Source organism: Paramisgurnus dabryanus, chromosome 1 (genome assembly GCF_030506205.2).
Source record: "Paramisgurnus dabryanus chromosome 1, PD_genome_1.1, whole genome shotgun sequence".
NCBI lineage: Eukaryota > Metazoa > Chordata > Actinopteri > Cypriniformes > Cobitidae > Paramisgurnus > Paramisgurnus dabryanus.
Window position 1 is genome coordinate 20,284,494 of NC_133337.1, and position 23,061 is coordinate 20,307,554.

Genomic DNA, 23,061 nt, shown 5'->3' on the forward strand with positions numbered 1-23,061 from the left:
ACTTACCCTCCTCAGCCATCTTGTTCTTGAGAGCCACTGCCAGCCTCTGCAACCATGTGCAGTGTTGTGCCATCTCCAACACCACAATGCCCCTTTCCTCTTGCAGTCGCATTGTCAACATCACTTGGCCATGCAATCGTTTCTTGACTGAAATGTTTGCTAAGAATCAATAACAGTTAGATGTTACTTTGAGACAATATTGCATAATAGCATTATGCATACTTTTTACAAAATGATACATAATAAGCAAACACCAATAAATTAAATGAATATTTTAACACTGACTATGTAGCATGCTTTTGTTCAGAATACTCTATAAAACAAAACTGTAAATAAATTCTTGTGAAGTACCTGAATAGTGACATACCACTGCCATGAAGGTCCCGCGGCCATATCTGAGACACACTGCTCTCTCCAGTTAGGGAAGCTTGCTGCTGTCTAGAAAGACAAGTACAGGGGTTTGTGAACTGTTCACCAAGAAAAAATTTTACAACCAAAAGGGAAAGCAGCAATTGAATTTTATGTGAAAATTACAATTTAGATTGACAAAGAGGTAACTGAAAGATCCATTTAGGGGAGGAAGCTAAAATGTTACAGCTACATAAATCCTACAGACTAGACTTTTCAAGAACAGAGTTCAAAATTAAATGCTAATTCCATGTAATTGTTGTTGGAAAGTAGGATGCATACATTAGCTTGAATTTATCAAGCTATTAAATTATAATAGTTATACCATTCTGACGGTAGAGAGTTTGCTTGCAGAGCATCACACCAAGATAAAGCCCCTCAATTGACTGCTGAAGTTCTCTGTGTGTGGTGCCTTTACTGGCATGAGATGTTTCTGATGTCTCTGTAGAAGTGATAATGAAAGCAAATTCACTGTTTAAACAACACACAAACATTTCAGAGGATACATTTGTATATAAAAGCCATTTTAATGGTTTAAACAACTTTACTTGATATGTATAGTTCCTGCAAAGAAACTATAATAAACATAAACACAACATAAATGTGCAATAACATCTGATGGTGAGATGAAGTTGGCTTGTTTTTGGTGGCAGGAGATGTCACCAACTGTTTAACCTCCTAAGACCCGAGCTTTGGTTTGGCTTGCATTTTAGATTTCTTCCAGCTATTTGGGGTCAGGAAAAATCTATAAATATATTAACCAAATATTTTTTTCTGAAAATGAAGCAGTGTAATTGTTCATGTTTGTGTACCAGGTTCCAGTTACACAGAATAAAGTATTATGATGCAAACAACAAAAAACGTGATGTCCATGTATATGGACACACCAGGTCTTAGGAGGTTAAGAAATAGATGATAAGCCTACCATCTTTGGCACTTGTTTAATATCAAACTAAAAAATTCACATAGTAGTGGGAAGAATATTGGTCTCACTTACCATGAGCTACCCATTCTTTCACATCAGAAAGCCATTGTGACGCCCCTTTATCTGTGCGATGTAGCTTTGTTTTTAGTTCTGCTAGCCTTGCAGTCTCGTGCTGGATGTCTGATGAACAGTGTTATTCAATAATCAGGATTGTTGTACATTGTACAATTAACAACAGGCAAAATGCACACAACAACTAAAAGACACACAAAACATTTATAAAAAAATAAAAACTTACTTTCTACATCAGGCACTTTCCACAATATATGTGAGAGATACTTTTTATGGTTCCAGCCCATTGCATGCAATGTAAGCATGTAAGCATCCACCCCTGCCGTTGAAAGAAAATAATGAGGGTATGATGCTCAATATAAAAAAGTATGCAAAAATCTTACAAACACTCTGATCACCTGCTGTGGACATACATTTGGTTGTACGGGCACAACGTGATAGGCAGCTGTTCACTTGTTCCACACACCGGTGGTTGTCCCTGTTCCTACCACTTCATTTAATCTGTGAATAAATGGTGGAAGACTAATTTAAGAATTCAAGACTAATTCAATTCAAATAAATTTTATTTATATAGCCCAATATCACATTTGTCCTCAAAGGGCTTTTACAACCTGTACAAGAAATGGTTATGCCAAACAGAATCTAAATAATGTAGTCAAGCCATTAACTTCTATTTCTTATGAATGTATATTACACATGTACATATGAAGCAAAAATATTATACATACCTCACACTTTGTAGCGTGGCTCAAGCATGCATAACATTAAGAAAAGGTTTCATTGAGGTCAGCTCCTGAAGATCAGGAAGGACACTAGCAACCTTCTTCAAGTATGGCCAATATTTGCAAGCCACAGTCTATGAAACACACAACAAACACAACAAATCAAATTAAAGTGATGGTGTCATACAATACAGTATATGGCATTTATTCCTAATTTGATTTAGGAGTATTTGGTAGGCAAAAGTAGAAATCAACTCCGAACAAGATTTTTTTGTGTAACAACTATTTTGTCAAGTTATGATTCAAATTGCATTTTCAGTGCTTTTTGTATGGTGTTGACAAATCTAGACACCGCACTGTCTTCAGCCACAAAAAGCCCCTCAAAAAAGAAAACAAAAAACAGGATCACCAGAGCTAAGAAAGAAAAATAGAATATCCATCAATTCAAGTAAATAAATAAACCAATAAAAATACTGGAATAAAGACCACCTTCTGTTTGGGCAAAAGTGATATAGCTTTCTGTTTCGATCTGCTGATGCAGCCAACAATTCTAGCGTTCAGGCTGGGCAGGTGAAAGGAGCACCACACCAGAGCTGGTCTGCTTCAAATGAAGCGTATGAAAACTCCAAGAAGCTGCGTTGCAGTGCATCGCCGTTGATATATCCAGACTGGAAGATATATAGAATGAAATAGTAATTGTGATATTGTCTGCTTATTGAGTTTTGAATAAAATGATAACATTTACACTTACTCTTCCTCCACACTTCGTGCGATGCTCCAGCAGCTTTGCGAAGGCTTGTCTGGAGAATCTTGGAGAGATGACCTTGAGTTCTTGAAAGGAGATCAGGAGGTCCAGTGTGTAAAGTGTGGTGGTGTTTATTGAAGCTGGTCAATATCCACTCCTCAGAAGGTCTTTCAGGTCTGGGGTCCTTTGCTGTTTGCATGTTTAACAGACATACAGTGGCTGATGCAAGTCAAAACGCCCTTGGAAAAAAAAAAAACATTTATCACGTACTATATTTTATAACAGTTAGTTCATTCTGCACATTGTGAATGTTTAAGAGACATCTTATAAGTTTCTATAATCCCAGTATAGCACTCCTTCTGCCTAACTTCTCGAGTAGTACCATTTGCTAACTCACCAAATTGCTTTGCAACAGCTAATATTTTTTGTTTGTCTGCAGAGAACAAAAACATAAAGATATCTGTCTTTGTTTCGATTAATAACGATACCATGTGTGTAGCAAGGTTGAAGTCCAGGGAAGTGAGAACTGGTGAATGATGAACATATCTAAAATCACAAAATAAATAAATAATAACTAAACATAAATTGTGTGCAGTTGACCCCCGTTTAGACTCCCACAACAGGCCTTGCTCACGATGCCCTACTTGGATTGTAATGTGCTATACAATGCACTTTGACTCTACTGCACAATGCCACAGCATTGAAAACATCAAAACATAGTGTGAAAAACATCAAATCTAAAATGGAAATCTAAACTGTGAATTGGTTTTACCATTGATGGTAATTAAAATGATTGGTTTGCCTGAAAGCATTATTACGTTTGTGCGTTTACAACAGCAGTATGTCATCTTGCCGACTGCCAAAAAGAAAGAAAACCACTAGTTTAGATTACCTGTTACTGGCTGAAGACAAATAAAAACATCAAAATTAGGGCTTTTGTGAGAACATACCTTGTGTTGAGTGCAATATCCATCTTCCCCTTTAATGATGCATTTGGTTGGACGGATGGATTCAAAAAACCTATTAAATTACACATTCCCTATTGTGGAGTGGCTGTTTTTTGTGACGTAATACACCACGGTCCCCACAGAACCACTCTCTGCACCTAGGGAGAAAAATAAAATAACATTATTTTAGGTGAATAACTCATATAAAAATAATACACTAACCCAGACTATTCAAGATTAAGTTGGATTCTAGGTTTGATTTTTTTTTTTTTGTATAGGATTGCATAGTGGCTCAATGTTTAGCACTATCACCTCACAGCAAGAAGGTCCTAGATTTACTTTTCTCTTAAATGTGTTTTTATCTGGTTATCCAAGTTTCTCAAATCCCCCCAAAAACATGCATCTTAAACCATATAGCAGGGCACTGTGCATTAATTCTTAGCAAGCATACTTTAAGTAATTAAAGTTTAATATTATTGACTAAATAATATTAAACTCAAATTAATCAATGCGATTTACCAAATTCCTCATGAGGATTTAGTTTTGCTGAGGGTACAGTTAAGTGGAAACTCCACACTGGATGACAGGAAGCACTCAACCTGCAAAACTGACTGTAACAGTACACAGAACAGGTTAGGCTATCACTACATACATGATCTTTTTCAACTTATATACAGAACTGTTTATGAAATCAGATGTATTTCTGTTAAGCATTTGGTAAAGACATTACCAAGTACTTGACATGATAGTATACTTAAGTGTTATACTCTATTTTTTTATGTGTTTTATCATATTGAAATGTTTTAAACTGTTAATACTCAAATACAATTACAATGTTATTCCGTAATTTGATTTGGTCCACCATTTACATTTCAATTCCTACAATTTTGAAATAATTCAGATATAACCTGTAGCTGAGGCTTGGCGTCACCCCTCCTTGCCTCCCAAGGACTCGGCATGCCCCAGCCAACAAAGATCCTTTTAGAGGTCTGTGAAGGGTCTCTTCTAGGGCATAAACGTTTCGTCTCCACAGCTGCTCTCTGTGTGTTGAAGTGAATATTTCTTGTAAGACTAATAAAGGTACGGGACGTGAAAGACATGCAACAACTAAAAGGAAACACAGCATAGTGTAAGTATTGAAACACCTAAATGAGCCTTGGCATAGATTCTCCAAGTCTCTGAAACTCAGGGGATGAAACCTCTCTTTTCCAAAATATATTACCTTATTAAAACATGCCACAGAGCATTATAGGATGTTAGTTGCTAAATAAGTTGCTATTACAATATACCGTATGAAATCTTCAACACTCATCTCTTTTCCATATTTATCATTTTTATTTTCAGTTGTCCCACATCCACTATGTTTAAGTATAAACTAACAGGTAAATAAAAACTCTAACCTTGGCTTCAGCTAGAATGTGGTCATGGTTCAGCTCAAGAGCCATGAGCCTCCCCTCTTGGTAGCGGGGATCCTGTTTGTGAGGGGTATATCTGGTGGCCATTGCAAAGCAGACAAAGACAGAAGGACAAACACACAGCTGGACAGACAGGTACAACAAATGCAGTATATAGAGATAGGTTGCAAGAAATAGACAGAAAATGATAAAGAAAGAGAGGATGGATGGCTCTTAAAAGTGCCTTTGGGTTTATAAAATAAGCAACGATAAATCTAAGTTGTAACAGGTGATTCGAATGACAGGATCTGTAGGGAGAACAGAAAATGTTTATTATGTAGTGTAAATTAGCTCTAATATAAGGCTTAAATAGTGTACCCCAATAGTGGGGATTCCTATTTTCTTTCAAATATTATAAGACAAATATTAAAACTTTAGACTATATTAAGCTCACACAATAAAGCAATGACCACGTTAAGTTAAACCTAAAGGTTGATAACTTAAACTAGGTTAACGTTAGCTTATTAATGGGACTTTAATTAGACTTCCCTTGCAAAAATTAACCATTGTTTTACTACAGTTAAGAAAGAACCATGAATTTGAAAAAAAAAAAAAGTTAAACCATGTTTGGTTTACTAAAACCATTTTGCAAATAATCGATACACAAACCGTAGTTACTACACTTTTACCACAAAAAACATGGTTCATTTTCGTACGGGTATGGCAATGTCAGCCTAATGCCAAAAGAAAGGCGTGAATTATAACATTTAAACAAATAGTGAACTTTAAACGAAAGCATCGTGACTCACCTGGCAGTGATTTTCGCGTAATGAGAGAATCCCTGTCACGAGTACCGAAGAAGAAATCACCCAATAGCAAAGAGGACTGGCTCAGATTCCATAGCAACGGAGGCAGAGAGGATTCTGGGAAATGCAGGCGTCCGAAACTGACTTCTTTTTTTTTACAATCAAAGTAGAAACAATCAAAATTGATGGCCATAACATCGTATTGTTGAATTATCAAGCACACGTTAGTGTTCATGTGTTGAGAAAATATTGTGATCTGCAGCGGGCCCACATGTAGTTTTAGCTGGTGCCTTCACCATAGTAGATGTCGATAAGGCTCATGGGTACTGTAGTATTTACTCTTGTATTTGACACACGAAACCGATCGAAAAATCAATATTTCTCAGAAAAAACGGCAACATTTGTAAACGATGGCAGTAGAAAAACTCTGCATTCTCGTAAATTAACAATTTTGTACCGCTGACGATGGTTTACAATGGTTTACAACAATCATGCAGAATATTAAACAAATAAAAAAGGATAAACATCTCCTGATTAAATGTTGAGTAAAGTAGCGCTTAAAGTGTAATCAATTAATGACAAATAAAGTAAAACAACATGGCTCCCTGGTATATACTATTGCAATACATTAGATTAAATTCGTGCTTATAAACACGAAAAAAATAATAGGAAAAAAAACGTGATGCAGGCACGAAAAATACTTCCTATTGAAATACATTAGATTGAAAGTCGTTCTGACTGGCACGAAAGGGGAAAATCGTGTCCATGGACACGAATCAATAGATTAAATTACACGAACTGCCTTGAGACTGGGTCCTATCTTAATTAAACATACAGCAAATATACAGTCATTTTAATGTAGAGCATATTAAAGAGAGAGAAAGTCGTGATACCGCTTTAGACAAGGGATTCTGCCCCACGAAAATGTAGTCACCGCACCAATGAATGTAACAGCCGCACGCTACTGCAAAACACACATTTGAACCATAAAATCAATCGCCTAAAACATACTTTGCAGCGCAGGCATGAATACCCCCATTTCGCCAAAATCCAAAGATGAGGGATTTGGATTCAAATATCGCGGACGACCCTTCTACGTTGTCATGCGACGAATTGGGGGGTACCCTCAACGTCAGCTTATGGACGTGAGGGGGAATGACCAACTGTGCGTGATCGAAAATAATAAAATATCCTACGTTAATTAAGGCATGTTTTAAACACACAGCAAATACAGCCCTGTAAATATGTCATTTTATTGTATACCAAATATATCTATATAAAAAAGAGAGAGAGAAAAGTCGTGATACACCGATTCAGACAAGGGTTTCCGCTCCACGAAAATGTTTGGTCACCGCATCAATAGTAACCGTTTATGCGCCGCACGCTTGTGCAAAATGCACATTTGCAGCATAAAATCAATCGTCTAAAACCATATTGCGCAGGCAATCCGATAAACCCATTTCGTCAAAATTCAAAGATGAGGGGTTTGCATTCAAATCTATAGGACGACCCTCTACGTTTTCAAGCGACGAATAGGGGGTACCCTCAACGTCCGCTATGGACGTGAGGGGGTCATGACCAAACGGCAGTATGTGACGAATAGGGTGTGAGACTGTGTTGGTTAGGCTTGTCGCGAAAGTCGGTGTAACAGTGATTACCGGTGCTTCAGCCTCTCACCTGTTAGATCACTTGCCCACCACAACACCGTCTTTCACCGAGCTGACCGACCAGACAATGGCAGAAGCCGCATGCTTACCCGTTTTTGTTATAATATACATATATGATGTTTAATGATAAGCGAGATCATTTTGTTGTTGTGTTTTTCATTAAGAAAAATAATAAACCTATCATTCAAGCAGAGTAGCCGGTTGCTCTGCTTGGGACTGGCGGGTTCTGTGAGAATTACCTGCGCACATTGACTCAAGCACTTAAAATCATTAATGGGGGTAACGCATTACAAGAAACGCGCATTACGTAATAATATTACTTTTCTGAAGTAACGAGTAAAGTAACGCATTACTTTATAAATGTACACATTAATATTTGAGTTACTTTTTTTAAAAAGTAATGTGAGTTACTTTTCAATTTAATTAGTTCAATTTAAAAATAAAATAACGTACTGAATTAAACTGAACATATTAACGTAAAATTACGCACTCTTTGCGCCTAAGTGGGAACAGTTTGAGTCAGGAACGGAGATGGCAGGCCAGAGCTTGACATTTATGCGATCATAAAAAAACACCTGCAAGGCCTGAAAGAGATCAAGCCTCAGCCAAGTAAGAAAAAGTAACGCAAAAGTAAATTAAAAGTAACGTACGCATTGCTTTCCATGAACAGTAACTAAGTAACGCAATTAGTTACTTTTTCTGGGAGTAACTTAATATAGTAATGCATTACTTTTAAAAGTAACGTTCCCCAACACTGCTTAAAATTAAACCAGCTGTTGCACTTCCACTGCATGCATATTCATACGCGAATTTAACCCAGCATACGCAAGCGCTGCATTTAAACAATTGCGTCAAATTCAAAAGTGAAAGTAAAATGGGCATATCTGCATGCAAATTTATAAGCCCCTCCCACCCTGAGTTTTAATATGTATATTTTAATGCAATTTATAAATAAAGTTATTCAAATCTGAAAAAATAGATCTATGAAAACAAATAATCAACACACGTGAGCAGCCATAATTTGTCATCAAGCATTAATATCAAACAGATTTGACACGCATAGTCCAACACAATAAAAAGGTAAGCAGATGATTTGGTAACACTTTACTTGAAGGGGTGTTCATAAGACTGTCATGACACCTTCATAATCATGACATGACACCTGCCATGAGCATGAAGGAGATTTTATGCAGGTTTATGACAACTGTCATTATTCGTTCAATTATGTCATGTTTTAATGCAAATGTCTTTGTTATGACAACTTGACATTAAGCAATACATCATACCTTTTCATGGCAACTTGACATTACCAAGACAACATAGCTGACCACTTTTTACCAGTGATACAAATTGAATTTGTCATTAAAATGTCATTAAGTGTTAATACTCTGTCATATAGTTTTATAACAGCATCATGAATATTTTTCTTGACCTCAACTAAAGTGGTACAAATATAATTAAAAATGTCATTAAGTGTTAATACTCTGTCAAATAGTTGTATAACAATGGCATGAATATTCTTCAGTTCATAAAGTTTCCTCCATGTGTTTAATAATATTATTTTTCAATAATAATAATAATAATAATAATTCAAATTGATAAAATTATATTTGATTGCATTTGGAGACCGATTAAGCTAAAATTAAATGAAAACAGCAGACATATAGCTGCAAAGTTTATTACATTAAAAAAAATTGATTAAATGTTTTGTTATTTTTTTCTTCAAAAAAATTCAGAACCCTCGGTGTGAGAAAAAACAAGTTCTGTTAGTTCTCAGTTTTTTTATGTATTGTGCACAGAAAGTTAAGTATAATCTTTTGATGTGTCTGTTGAATTTTGTTAAGGTATTTAAAATTATTTGACATATTATTAACACTTAATGACATTTAAATGACAGTTTAATGTAATGTTAAACCATAAAGCTATGTAGATTCCTAAGTTTGATCATTATTCTGCTATGTCATGTTTATGACAGCTTTATGACAAGTTATGATGTATTGGTTAATGTCAATAACAATGACAATTCAACAATGTCATTTTTGCATAAAAATGACATAATTCAACAAATGACACTTAATGACAGTTGTCATAAATGTGCATAAAACCTCCTTCATGTTCATGGCAGGTGTCATGTCATGATTATGAAAGTGTCATGTCAGTCTTATGAACAGCCCTTCAAGTAAAGTGTTACAGATGATTTTCCTGTTTCAGAGAGAATTTTCTTCAACAACTGACCCGATCTTCCTAATCCTCCTGCTACTGTAAACATTCAACAACCTCTGTTTCACATACTGTGTGCCTTTCGTATCCTAACGACAATGGGTAAAATTGTGAAAATCAGTTTGACAGACAACCAATTTAGCCATCAGGTATCAGTCAGTCTTAGACAGAGATGTTTGGGATTTCCCACAGGGTACCCACAGGAGCTCATCCGAGTGATCCCGGCTCCAACGCAGGTCTAGCAACAAATAGCTGTGAGCAAATTTATATGGCTAACTGTCACTTTCTCCCAAGACAAATTGGCTTGCACCAAATGCGACATTCATCAAAACGCGAGCAGAATACTCTAAGCCGACACAGGGGACTTGAACTGAGCTTGGGTTTCCAAACAAACAACAACATTGATATTCCAGCTACAAGTTGTTCAGAGAAAGCGTTTTAGACTGCTAACTTTGTTTAAGACCGAAAGCTCTGCCCCTCTATTTGATCTGTCAAGACTGTCAGAACAAGAATAAGTTGTAGGCAAATATTCAGTGTTTTTCCCAGAAGGCTTCACCTGAAGGTTTATTGAGGACAATGACTAAGGGTAATAAATATCTTGTCACAGACTGATTGATGCTTCCTGCAATTAAATGCACTGGGCTTCTGATCTTGTCGTGCTAGTTAATGGTTGTCTGTAGCTCTTACAGGAGCGACAACCAAAGCCCTCCCAGTTGATTTGAAGCTCTTGTTCAGGGTTTGTGTCGAGCTGTTCTAGCTGTGAAATAATTAGAGCAAGCAAAAAAAAATCATTCCCTGTTCTTTTGCTCTGTAAACAGTTGTCTCCTTGAAATCACCATGGCTAATGATTATGGAGTCCTGCTGTGACAAAGTGGCTCACAAGGATGCTTTTGATCCTGGGCTTCTGTTCCCAGATCAGCTCTCTTTAAGTGTGAACTCACATTGGGCCTCATTTATAAAAATATGGTCGTTTCCACATAAGACTTGGCATTTAATAATATAGACGTGAATGGGGGCTACCATTAAATCTTTATTCAGGTTTCACATCATGTGGGCAAATTTTAACTCTTTCTCGTCAATAAAGAGAAAACGCTTCCCCGCCAATGACGAGATTTTCCATCTTTCCGCAATACCGCTATTATCCACCATCCAAACTCGGAAGAATTGCCCTATGGCAAGCTCCTGCATGTCCGTGTCTGTTTTAAAGATCGTTCTGAATGGGATCTCTATGAAAAGTCCGTCACAAAAATGGAATTATCTCTGCTTTTTGCTCAAAATGTGGTGTTTTTGCAGAAACCTACCCATATTCAAAAGCTGATTACAAAAGAACTACTGAAGGTAGGATGAAACGTTTTTTTTTTTTTGTTTGAAAGCAGAGGGTCTGTTCTTTCATTTGGTATATTGTATGTTTATATATTTTAAGAAGAACATTTTCTGGAAGGCATTAAACTTTGGTGAAAATCATGAAAAACAGCACTCTAGACAAACTGTTCATTTTCAGAATGAATCGCGGATGCGGCTTGAAAACAACGTTTTAATGCACCACAAGCAGTGAAGACACCAAATTTCTGAGGCTCCGCCCGCACCTTCTGTCATTATGCTAATATTGGTATTCAACAGACACTTTCTTGTCCGATAATGCACTGTGCAGCTGACTACGGCAGCTGGTTTAGTCCAAAATGCGCAGTGCTTTTGCAGTTAGGTCAGTTCGACCTCGGATCGTGTTCTCACCACAAACGAACCACTCTAGAGTTTGTTTGGTCCGATGGTTTGGTTCGCTTTTGGTGCGCACCAGAGTTCGATTGCTGCATTCTCACCTGCCCTAATGAACCACACCAAACTTTGGTACGATTCAACCGAACTAAATGAGGCAGGTGTGAAAGCACCTTAAAACATATGATTAATACAGTTAGCAATTAAAGGTGCTGTTTGTAGATTTTAGCAGCATTTAGTGGTGAGACTGTGAATTGCAACCAACGGCTCAATCCGTAGCGGACCCCTCAATTTCAAAACGCATAGAGAAGCTATGATAGCAACCAAAGGACAAACATGTCATTGTCTGAGACAACGGAATGACGAAGCACACTCTGTAGAACAGTTTGTCTGTTTAGGGATACTGTAGAAACCCGCGGCGTATATATAAAAAACAGCTCTTTGTACAGAGTTTAACAATGCATTTTACAGGTCGTATTTAACCCTGGAGAACCCACGGGTCAAATTTGGGTAATAAAAAGGTTCTTGGGTTCTACAGGGTTAAATTACAATAGTATTTATCCGCCACATTTATCAACATACGATCATTTGTACAATGAGATTGGCGGGATACAAATGTTTCTAACCATACCCAAATGCAATTGTCCCACTACCCTACTGGTCTACACTTACAACATACTTTGATCTGTACCAGAGTACTCTTATGTTATTATGATGCAATTCTTTTGAAGAAAACCAGAAGATATGTGCTCTCTCAGTCAGCACAATGGATTTCATTGTAATTATAAGTTTGTTGCTTATTAAGTGCGTATGGCATATGACATTCTAGTAACACAAGAGCGATTCTAGAGCGGACTGCTCAGTAATATGCTTTTAAATCTCTCTCTTTTTTGGTTATTTAATGTCATAAACATGCATGGTGCTGCGTGAAGTGGAGCACAATTATTATTTATGGACATAAGGAACGTGATGACTGCATGTAATTGTGCCCTGTATGCACTGTCAAATAAAAGGACCCCAGCTGTCACTGGGGTGGTACCATTTCAAAAAGTACAGCTTTGCATCTAAAGAGTTCATATTAGTACGTCAAAAGTACATATTGGTACCAAATGTATGCATATCTGTACCTAACGATACCTAAAGGTCAAAACAAATGTTGACAATTTTTTCTAAGAATGTATCAGAGCTTTTACTGTGCCAGCTGAATTTGAGGGAGGACATAAACAGCTAAAGACCACCTCTGCAAGCGTACCAGTATACGGTTAAGCGTATCGTACCCAGGTACAGTACTTCAGTAAGTGATCACACTACCCAAACGAACCAGACTTCCAAACGAACTGGGTCATTATGTATATGTCATGATGAGTTTGTAGATAAAGTGGTGGCCATCATAAGAAGATTTAAGTCATTTTTCTTACTGTCCCCCTCAAAGTTTGGACCTCAACCCCAAAGAGCAAATTTGGGGTGAGTTGGAAAATAAACTGCACTTTTACATTCAAACGAGTTTGCAGAAAGCATGGGATAACATTACTGATGAAGTGCTGAGGAAATGCAGAAGAGATATGCGGCTGTAATTGCTGCAAAATATGGTCATCATAACAAATATTAAATTTAAAAGTGGATAAAAACAGTATGACTCACTTAGATTTGTTGTGCTCAGAGCAACCTTCATTATGAAATCATGTTTTGGAGGCAAAAAGGTCAATATTTCAGATATGTCAGGTGTTCTTATAATGTTGGCCACCAATGTATAATAAAGCATTGGATTACAGATGACATAATAGAGCCAATGTGCCATATTAGTACACATTTCACACATTTCTGCTTCTTTCTACACTGGAGAAACATCTTAGCTGTACGGGTAGCAAACAGAGGCAGTGCTGCTACATTGTAAAAGAAAATGTACAATTTGTGAAAAGCAGTTTTGGGTATCAAAGGAGCGCCTCCATCACTTCATTCTTGCCTTCAGGATGTTACAGCAGAGCAATAAGGTGAGCTGTGAATCGACATTTTTCAGGAGTGTAACTGCAGGCTTTTGTTTGTGGACTTTAAAGTGAAGCATACAGAGCAGCCTGAGGTAAATGAATGGCTGTCCAGTCGCTCTACTTTGATTTGACAGACGTTTCCACTGTGCCCTGCACTCCTGCACTCAAGGGCAATATTGCTTTGACAAACCCTTCATCTAATGAAAAGCCACAAAAAACACAGAAAATAAGAGAAAGAGGACATCTACTGTATCTGTTTAAGGGCTGTTTCGCTTCTTTTATATTCTGTAAAACTTTTTAAAGTTACTGCTGGAAATGAATGATTTCCAATTGGTTATAATTGCATTCCTACTAAAAAACGAATCTTCCAGTTTTTTCCACACATCCAAATGAGAGAGTGTTTCAGCTTTGGTCTACCATTATCTATCCAACCAGACATACACTAAGATTTCTTATCCTCTGTTTTAGTTGCAGACTGTGTGCCTGGTTGAACAGATAATGATAGTAGTTGACATTAACTGAAGCACTTTGTTATTTACATAAAAATGCATCAGACCTTTCTGAATGACCCCATTACATGAAGGGCCATCAATTCAAATTAACAATTTCAACTTTAAATGTGTAGACATAACCTTGGGAGTACCAATATTAAAGGGATAGTTCACACAAAAATTAAAATTCTGTCATAATTTACTCTACCCCATGTTTATTCTGTTGAACACAACAAAACATATGAAGAGTTTGGTTCCAAAACGTGATAAACACAATTTTTGGTATTACTGGCCATAAGGTCAATATTAAAAAGTAAATTCTTAATTTTACGCAAATTACGATATGCGCCGTGTTATTCTGTCATCTTTTCTTGCTTTTTTCACAAAATGCGATAAACGCCAGTCCTTCTTCTCTTCAGAATGCAAAAATCCGCTCAACAAATCACAGCGCACCATTCCACGCATTGTAAACAACAATGGCGGCACATTGAATACACACAGAATCGTAGTTTTCCTCATCTCCTTTGTACTTCGTGATCAACAAACAACAAAAACAAAATAATCCTTTTGATGGAATTGATAAACCTGTGGTGGTTTTCTCTGACGGGAAAAGAAACGTAACTACTCTGGGAACGGACAAATGCCGGCTGTTGCCTGTCTCACACGACAGCATCAAGCTTCTGTCACGCTAACACATTGTCCCCAGGGGATCTTATGAAAAACTTCACATTATTTTACTCGAACTCAACAAAAATCGAGCAGGAACAAACATTTTACAGCTGATCGCTGTCCAAAAAGTTCAGCGACGACGTCCCAAGGATGAACAACCCAGTCTCACCCCATGGCGTCAATATTTGACGACACTTGACCATGCGTCAATATGTTGACGCGGAGGGTATACCTTTCGCGTCACTTTTTGACGAACTGGGGACTTCAATACTATCAGGTACGCGAAATTCTCTTTCCTATTTTCTTACCATTTTCTACCATTTTCGCGTCGGTTTAGGGTTAGATTTACATAATGACATCCCTACCCAAACCTATCCCTAACCCCAATGTCAGTTGACAACTGTTTAATTTCGCGTACCTGATAGTATTGAAGTCCCCAGTTCGTCAAAAAGTGACGCGAAAGGTATACCCTCCGCGTCAACATATTGACGCATGGTCAAGTGTCGTCAAATATTGACGCCATGGGTGTGAGACTGTGTTGGGATGAAAGCAGCAAAAGTGTTTTTAATATGACAAAGTAAGTGTTTTGATTAATGCCATTAATGTTTATTTTTTTCAATCAGTGTATACCACTAGTCAACTACATGAATATAACATGGCAAAGATGAATGCACATTTATATATTGATTCAATAGATTTATAGCATTTTGAAAAAAAAAACTTGTCATGGAGTTATTGCATTTTGCAGAAAAAATAATCAGTTTTTATAATAAATTTTTAAAAATCTAATTAATTTTTAATGTTATTTTAACCTAAAGATGCTATGTGAAAGTTTGTAACTGAAAATAGTTTTTTTCATCTTGTCACTTTCTTGGTATAGAAAACGTTTTTACCGAAATTAGTCTAATTGGATTTATTGCGTTTTGGAACCAAACTCTTCATATTTTGAGATGGTAACCACACAGCTGATGGTACCCATTGACATCCATATTAGGAAAAACAAATACCAAGCCTCATTCTCATATTGCATTTGGTTGCCTTATAACTCTAATAAACTCTTTCAGGTGGCTCTTTCCTACAGATCGAGTTATTAAGAGCACCATTTCTAATTTGAGCTCATAGAGTTGCTCACCAATCCTGTTTATTTCCTTGAGTATTTAATAACCCTTGATTATCCGAGTCCCTACGAGCCTCTTAAATCCTCTCATATATGTCAGCAGGATGTATGTCATCACTCCTGTTGTGATTCATAGTTGAAGACAAATTAAAGGAGGTGAGTCAAACAGGCTGCATGTAGGAAATTGATTTTCTTTTCGGAAGGACTAAATCCCTCCAATAACTGACATGAGGTATTTCAGATAGAAAGCAACGCCAGTGATGAGAACAAATTGTCCTGTTGCTTAGACCTCTCACTATATAACCTCTCACTGAACTTGCTGTAATAGGTATTTGAGGCTGTAATTTGCTACTTTATTTTGAGAAAACTCAACAACCATATGTAAAGCCGCTTTGGTTAAATGATTTACTGCCCTCTAAATCAATGTTGGCCTTTAAGTTTAAAGCCATTGGGGAGTTTACTGTAGTATTGTACATGATAACTCTTTAAATACATACTGTTGTGGTTTTTAACTGGTTGATCACATAAAGTCTGTGGTAACATGCATCTGTATAATCACACATGGTTAAACTTAGCGTTCCAATGCACCATGGGAGAAACGTTTGTCAGGTTTTGTCAACTCAAAACTTACTTTGCAACAGTTTATTCAACTTGCTTTGTGTAACAGGCCACATCAGAAACTGACATGTGACCCTCTGTTTGATCATGACCAGAAGTTCTTCTGTATAAATATGAGAACATTTGCACATTTAGATGCTCAGTGGCTCTATGCAGCACAGATGTTAAGTAGTAAATCTGTCATGAAGTTAAACATTCACATTTGTTTTTTTCTGATTTGTAGTTATAGTATTTTGTTGTTTATGTTTGTATATTTTAATCAATGAGTAATGTTCTGAATTTTCCTCCAGGGATCAATGAAGTAGATTTCTTTCTGTTTTTCTTTCAGCTTTTATTTCACTCCAATGACTGTTGCATTTAAATTGGAAGCAGTATATCAGAAGTGTGCCAGTATTTATTCTTATTCTTCCTCCAAAAAAAATTCTCATGAATGCTAATCTGTTGTACATCATTTTAAACTGTTTTCTGTCTAAACTTCAAATGAGTTATTGTCATATTTTGGACAGGAAGATTCCTTTGTTTTCTGTTATACAGTCAATAAACTGCAGCATGTGAGATTTTTTTCTCTGTACAGATGGTTTTATAAAGAATATGTATTTAGTTTACCTTTTACTATGCAGTTATAAAAAAAATCTCTCAATTTTAACAAAGCTTTATGTCTAAGGGTTGGAAAATGAGGCACTGGAACATCGGCAAAGACAATTGTGTAAAAGTGACTTATTTGTCAAACTTACATTGCAAACAATTGTGTTTCATTAATTTCATAGCATGTTTGTGACTGCAGCAGTATGTGACTTTATGGGCCCTATCTTGCACCCAGCGCAATTGACTTTGTCAGTGACGCATATATCATTCGTATTTTGCATCGGCGCACAGCGGGTTTTTCCCTCCACAAACGCACGTCGGCGCTCCCCAGGCGCTCCCTGGGCGGTTCAGCGCAAAAAAGGAGGCGTGTTCCGGCGCAAACCATCCCTGATGCTATTTTCCAGTTTCAAAAAACAATTGCCCCACTGACCAAAAAAAAAACTAGTCTAAAGTCAGTGGCGCGTTGCGCGTTGTTCATTATGCTATTTTAAGGGTGCATGCTTGACCATAATGTATAGCGTGCACAACGCGCACACACACTTTGCTTATCTAATCTACACAGATGCAATTATTTTTTGCAAATCATAAATTGTTACAATTAAAAATATTAACACATGAGATAAGGGAAATCATTGTGGTGAGCATTGTGGTGATAGTTTTTATTTATTGTGTGGCGGCGTTAAAAAATTCTCATGCAAATAACGATTAAAATATTTACATAAGTTTGTTGTGTGGCTGTATTACGTTTATTTTATGTAAATAATAATTAAAATGTTTTCATAAGAAACCTTAATGTATTTGAACTGGATTTGTACGTGCACTTTGGGTTTGGACTGCTTGCGTTTCTTGGCTTTCAGGGGTGAGGGTGGACGCAGCGATGTCCTCTGCTGGCGTCAGGTCCTGTGTAGAGGCAGATCCACCTCCCGTTACACGGCATGCCCGATTTATGCTAGCAAGCTTGGGATTCCCCCATCTCCTGACTTCATTGTAGCGCTTGGCGCAACGTCCTGGGGATGCCAGCTGATGAGACAATTGTGGCTATTTCCTCTCACGCCTGTTTAACCAACGCTGATTTGGACGGGTTTCTTTTATCCCCATACAAAACAACTTCTCTGTCTTTGACTGCTCTTACAAAAACGTCGGTCTCCTCGGCTGTGAACCGCTCCTGGCGTATGCCTGGTAAATCCGTCATAATAATAGCAACCCGCCATGGAACTTGCGCCCTTGCGTTTAAAGGGAATGTTGGATAGCGTTCTGATTGGTTTATTTGACGTTACGCCCAAACCACGCCTATGAATAATGAACGTACTTCAGACCAACCTCTTATTGATTTGCGCCTGGCGCAAGAGTTATTTCTCCCGCCAGGAAAATAGTAACAGCGCCCAAGATCCGGCCACAAAGTCACTTGCGTTTTGCGCTTCACACTTGCGTTTCAGATCGTTAAAATAGGGCCCTAAGTGTTTATCATCTGGGAGGCCGTGGTCCAGTAGAGAGCAAGAGCAAACTTCCAAGAGGACCTCAAGAAAGATGACCAAATAAATATTTTTTCTATTTATGTTTAAAGTAAAACAAATCTTATATTCGTGACCCTGTCTTTGAAATTCTGGCTAAAGTCTAATTATGATTATGAGATTAGGGCCATCAAAGTAGTCATATATATGGCTTTTAAAACATTGATTTCAATATTTCACATGGACTCAGTCAATTTTAAAATCAAGGCTATATTTTAACAAAATTATCTTACAAAGTGTAAAGAAAATTCTTTGTAGCAAATAAAAAAATACTTTAGCTGAGTTTTCATAGATTGGGTCAATGTTTTTCCCAAAATGCCACAGTAAAGTAATGTCAAATATATATGGAGCGGGCATTTTTTTAAATTGCAATGCATTTATCATACATTGATGCACGTAATTTATTCAGCAACTCCGGAAAACCATACAGATGATGAAAACTGTTTCTCTTCATTGAAAATGTAATAACTTAGATACTGAAAATGTAATAAATGCAACTCGTAAATGAAATGTAAATAAAGCACACTTATGCAAATCCAAGTGGACATAGAGGGCAGCGTAGTTGCAATTTTTTCTCATCTTTATCTGATTATGGGGGACTAGCTGATACTAGCGTTTTTCAGTCTGTACAAAATATACAGAGATATTTGTTCACAAAAAAAGAACAAAGTCAAACCTATGACACAGTTGCAAAAAACAACAATAGGCTTTTTACCTAACAAACCGGAAAACAGTACACTGTAAAAAACACAGCATTTTTTGTCAGATCAACAATTATTTGTATGCTGCTTCAACTTAATAAATAAAGTTTAACAATGTCATCTTGTTTTTACATGTCAGCTATTCACATGTAAATTAGTATGTTGAATTGACTTGAAAAAAACATGTTGTTTTTACTTCAAGCTGCATTTCTTTTACAGTGTAGGGTGTTACGGTCAATGACTTGGTCTGTGTCTTGTGTTTTTTTGTCCCTCCCTTGTTTGTCTTGGCATTGCTCTTTTCTTTTGGAGCACAACCTCTCTCTCTCCTCTCTCTCTCTCTCTCTCTCTCTCTCTCTCTCTCTCTCTCTTCTCTCTCTCTCTCTCTCTCTCTCTCTCTCTCTTACGTGGACGCACCTGTTCGTGATTTGAGTGGGCTGATTGAGAGGTTGCTGATAAAATGCCAATGAGGAGAAAAAGACGCACAGCAGATCTTGTGAGCCGTCGAGTGCCAGCAAACGAGTGTTTTTCTTAATTTGTGTCTCATTATTTTTTGTTGTTAATTGATGTCCGTTTTTGTTAAAGTTTTCTTTTGGTTGATTTGTCTGTTATCTTCGTATTATGAGTTGGTAAATAAATAGATTTCAATCGAGTTTGCTGTTCTTGCAGTTTGTTCATTCTTATGGTTATTATGTTGCATTGTCTCTCTTTCTTTAAATATACTTTTAAAGGAGGTCATAACAAGATTGATCAGATTGATCGGGTGACGTTCAACTCAAGTCTGTCTCTGCAGCTCTGCGTATAGAAAGATCAACAAAATTGGCACCCAAGTGTCAAACCTGGCCCATTCCGACTGTCGTAATTACAATTAATTGTCAAAATGAAGAAAAAGTGTCGATTACAGCATTACACATTTTAATTTGCTGACATTGCATCAAATATTTCTTAATACACATTTTTGCAGTGTTGAGCATGCTTATGAATGTAATTGCCAATAAGATGCATTTTCACAAATCACCGAAACAGTCCGGTTAACACTCCAGACTCATGCTTTCATAAAAAACAACAACGTTTATTTACAATGAAAATGAGATACCTGCAGATTCATTCATTATAAAAGGAGTTTTGTAAGATTAAACTTAAGTCATTGACAAGCAGTGAGTATGTTGGTCAGCAGGGCGGCGCTGTTCTTTATGATTTTCTGCTTTGAGGTGGGAAAGGACTGGAGTGGTTATGTTGACATCTCATTAAATAATCAAAACAACTTAAAAAGGTCAGGGATGTACTGAATGTTTGTCAAAGCGTCTAACAATACAAGATGGTGACAGAAGGTCTCTTAGTTTTTTACGTCTTGACAGCTGATTCCCTGTTATGTTTTTAAACGTCTCATATTGGCAGCAAATCATTGTGAAGATGTTCCAACTCACTCAGAAAACATTAAAAAACTCATGACTAAAAAAGGATGAAAAATTGTCACCTAGGACGACGGTTTGAAGATGAGAACGTGTCTGAACCAAATGGCACAGAAACGTCTATGTGAGCATCTTGTGTTCTTGGTACAAAGCAAAATGACTCTACCTATAAAAAGATGCACAGGCATGATAAAGCATAAACACTTAGATCTTCAAATATAAAAAATCATAAAAGATGTTTTTGTACCAGTTTTAGGCATATTTGTCATGCGGTGGGAAGGATTTGATTCTATTATGTCTTGGTTTCGTCATATTAAACCGTCATGTTATCATACTTGTTCTACTGGAAGGAAATGTGGGTGTCTGTGAACTTCTACAACCAATTATGAGTGTAAAAATATATTAAACATGTTATTAAAATGATTCACAATTCCACGGGTCATAAGCCCATCATAAATTAATATGAGTCCAATTACAACTTTTTAAAGAAATAAAACGTATAATACCAAAATAACGCTGACTGCACAAATCTGTTTTTTTCTAACAGTGTTGCTCCACATTTATGTGGGTGAAGCATTTGGATGGCATATTGAATCTTAGGGTCAGATGCGGCACCATATTAGTCTGGGCAAGATTACCCAAAACACAGTTGTGAATAGGCAGCTGCGTTTCTTTTGGATGTAAAACAGGAAAAAATATCTTAAGTTATCGGGAAATAAGCCCCGACAGTGTGATCAGGACACGACGCGAAGCGTCCCGCTTATTATATGGCTACTTGCCACATAAGAAAAAAAACTGGACATGAATATGAATTTGAAAAATTTTATTGGCATATTTGTTTTAAATTAACATTTTTATCCTTCCGCGAAACTTTGCACAGATGCATAAAATGATCGTAATAAGATCCTCTGCTTCCGTAAGATCCTCTGCTTCATACTTGTCTGTCTCCATTTTTTTCTCTTTTAGCCAGTCTTTGAGAAGTTTTAATGGCCATTCTGTATTTTTTTTGTGTGTTGGCTTCGTAGCTGTCATGCTCTATTTTGTCAAGTTCAGTCTCTGTGTCTTGTCGTTGTTCGTTCTTCTATCCACTGTTTAAATGTTTTGTTTTTTCCATACATGTTAAAATTAATGTCAAAATCCATTCTTATTTGTGGTTGTCCAGTGTTTGTCACAAGATGGCGCCAAACAGTAATCTTTATTGGCGCGGAGCGATTTTAATCGTACAAGTAGTACCGGATATGCGTTATTACTTTGGAGCGGTTATTATTTGAAAAGAACGAACCTGCAAATGTCTCAACTGACCAATCAGAATCAAGCATTCCAGAGAGCCGTGTAATAACTGATTTTAATGCTTTATGATCTACAAAAGGTACAATTAAGTTTCATATGCAGTTACTTATAATTCAATATTTATAATTTTGTTATATTTGATACATTACTGTCATACCGAACAGGGTTGAGAAAAAGTGCCTGTAGTTATTGATTTTATTGGAACCTATTTAAAATATAATAAATTACATTTAAATACATTCAAAGTTGCAGCAACGGTTCAAAACGCTCAATGCAGCATCTATGTATGTCTATTGGATAAAGTGCTCTGGCAGCAGTTCATTGACAATGACAGTAATGATCTGTAAGGAAACACTAAGGGCGTTCATATTATCTCTGTAGAAATGATGTGAAGTCTCTGTGGATGGTAAAGTCAGCTGTATAAGAAACTGCTGTGCTGCAGTGAGATGAGCATCAGCAGTTTTGAGACTGAATGAATTTAAATAAGTGAATATACTTTCCATTTAACGTAAAGAAGTGGTCACAATGAAAAAATAACCAAGTGAAACAGTCTAGAGCATCATATTGCAACTGCAAAGACTTTTCTTCCTCAAACACAGCTATCACAACACTCCGTCTGACCAAAGTTTTTCAGAAGCATTAATGTTCGATGAAGACTCTTCAATTGTTTATAAGTTATTTCATTTAATTGGCTGATGTGTTTTGTTGCTTCAGGGTTTATAAGCTCAGACTCACCTCATTCAACTCCATCTCTGTGTTGAGAAGCTTCTCCATACCTGTGAATCACAGAGATGATGTTCACTGTTATTGCACTGCACTCTTATTAAAAACACTCAATGTTTACATGCAATGCTGCAACTTTCTAATAAGCCCAGGAACAAATAAACAACAACAAATATTCTCTGACTCTACAGTAACAAACATAAATTCATATCAGGTATTGAGATTAATGTTAAAATTGCAAATAACAAATGAAGCTCAAACAAAGATATGAATAAAAGATCTGTTTTCTATGTCCTACTTCCACTGAAAGTGCACAGATTCAGACTTTAAATGAATATTTTCT

General features: G+C 36.7%; 1 long non-coding RNA gene across 12 annotated transcripts; it reads right to left on the reverse strand.

The window, feature by feature from the left end:
* Positions 1–1,631: 1,631 nt before the first annotated feature.
* Positions 1,632–7,635, reverse strand: LOC135749782 (uncharacterized). Of its 12 annotated transcripts, XR_010532484.2 has the most exons (10): positions 5,220–5,969; positions 4,728–4,859; positions 3,823–3,977; positions 3,691–3,728; positions 3,361–3,418; positions 2,879–3,111; positions 2,617–2,795; positions 2,134–2,261; positions 1,819–1,906; positions 1,632–1,724 (listed from the first exon to the last, which is right to left on the reverse strand). It is a non-coding gene; the product is annotated as an uncharacterized lncRNA (long non-coding RNA). The 12 variants fall into 12 exon arrangements; XR_010532477.2 differs by adding an exon at positions 6,023–7,635 and having other exon boundaries at positions 3,361–3,977; positions 5,220–5,521; XR_010532481.2 differs by having other exon boundaries at positions 3,361–3,728; positions 5,220–5,981.
* Positions 7,636–23,061: the final 15,426 nt, after the last annotated feature.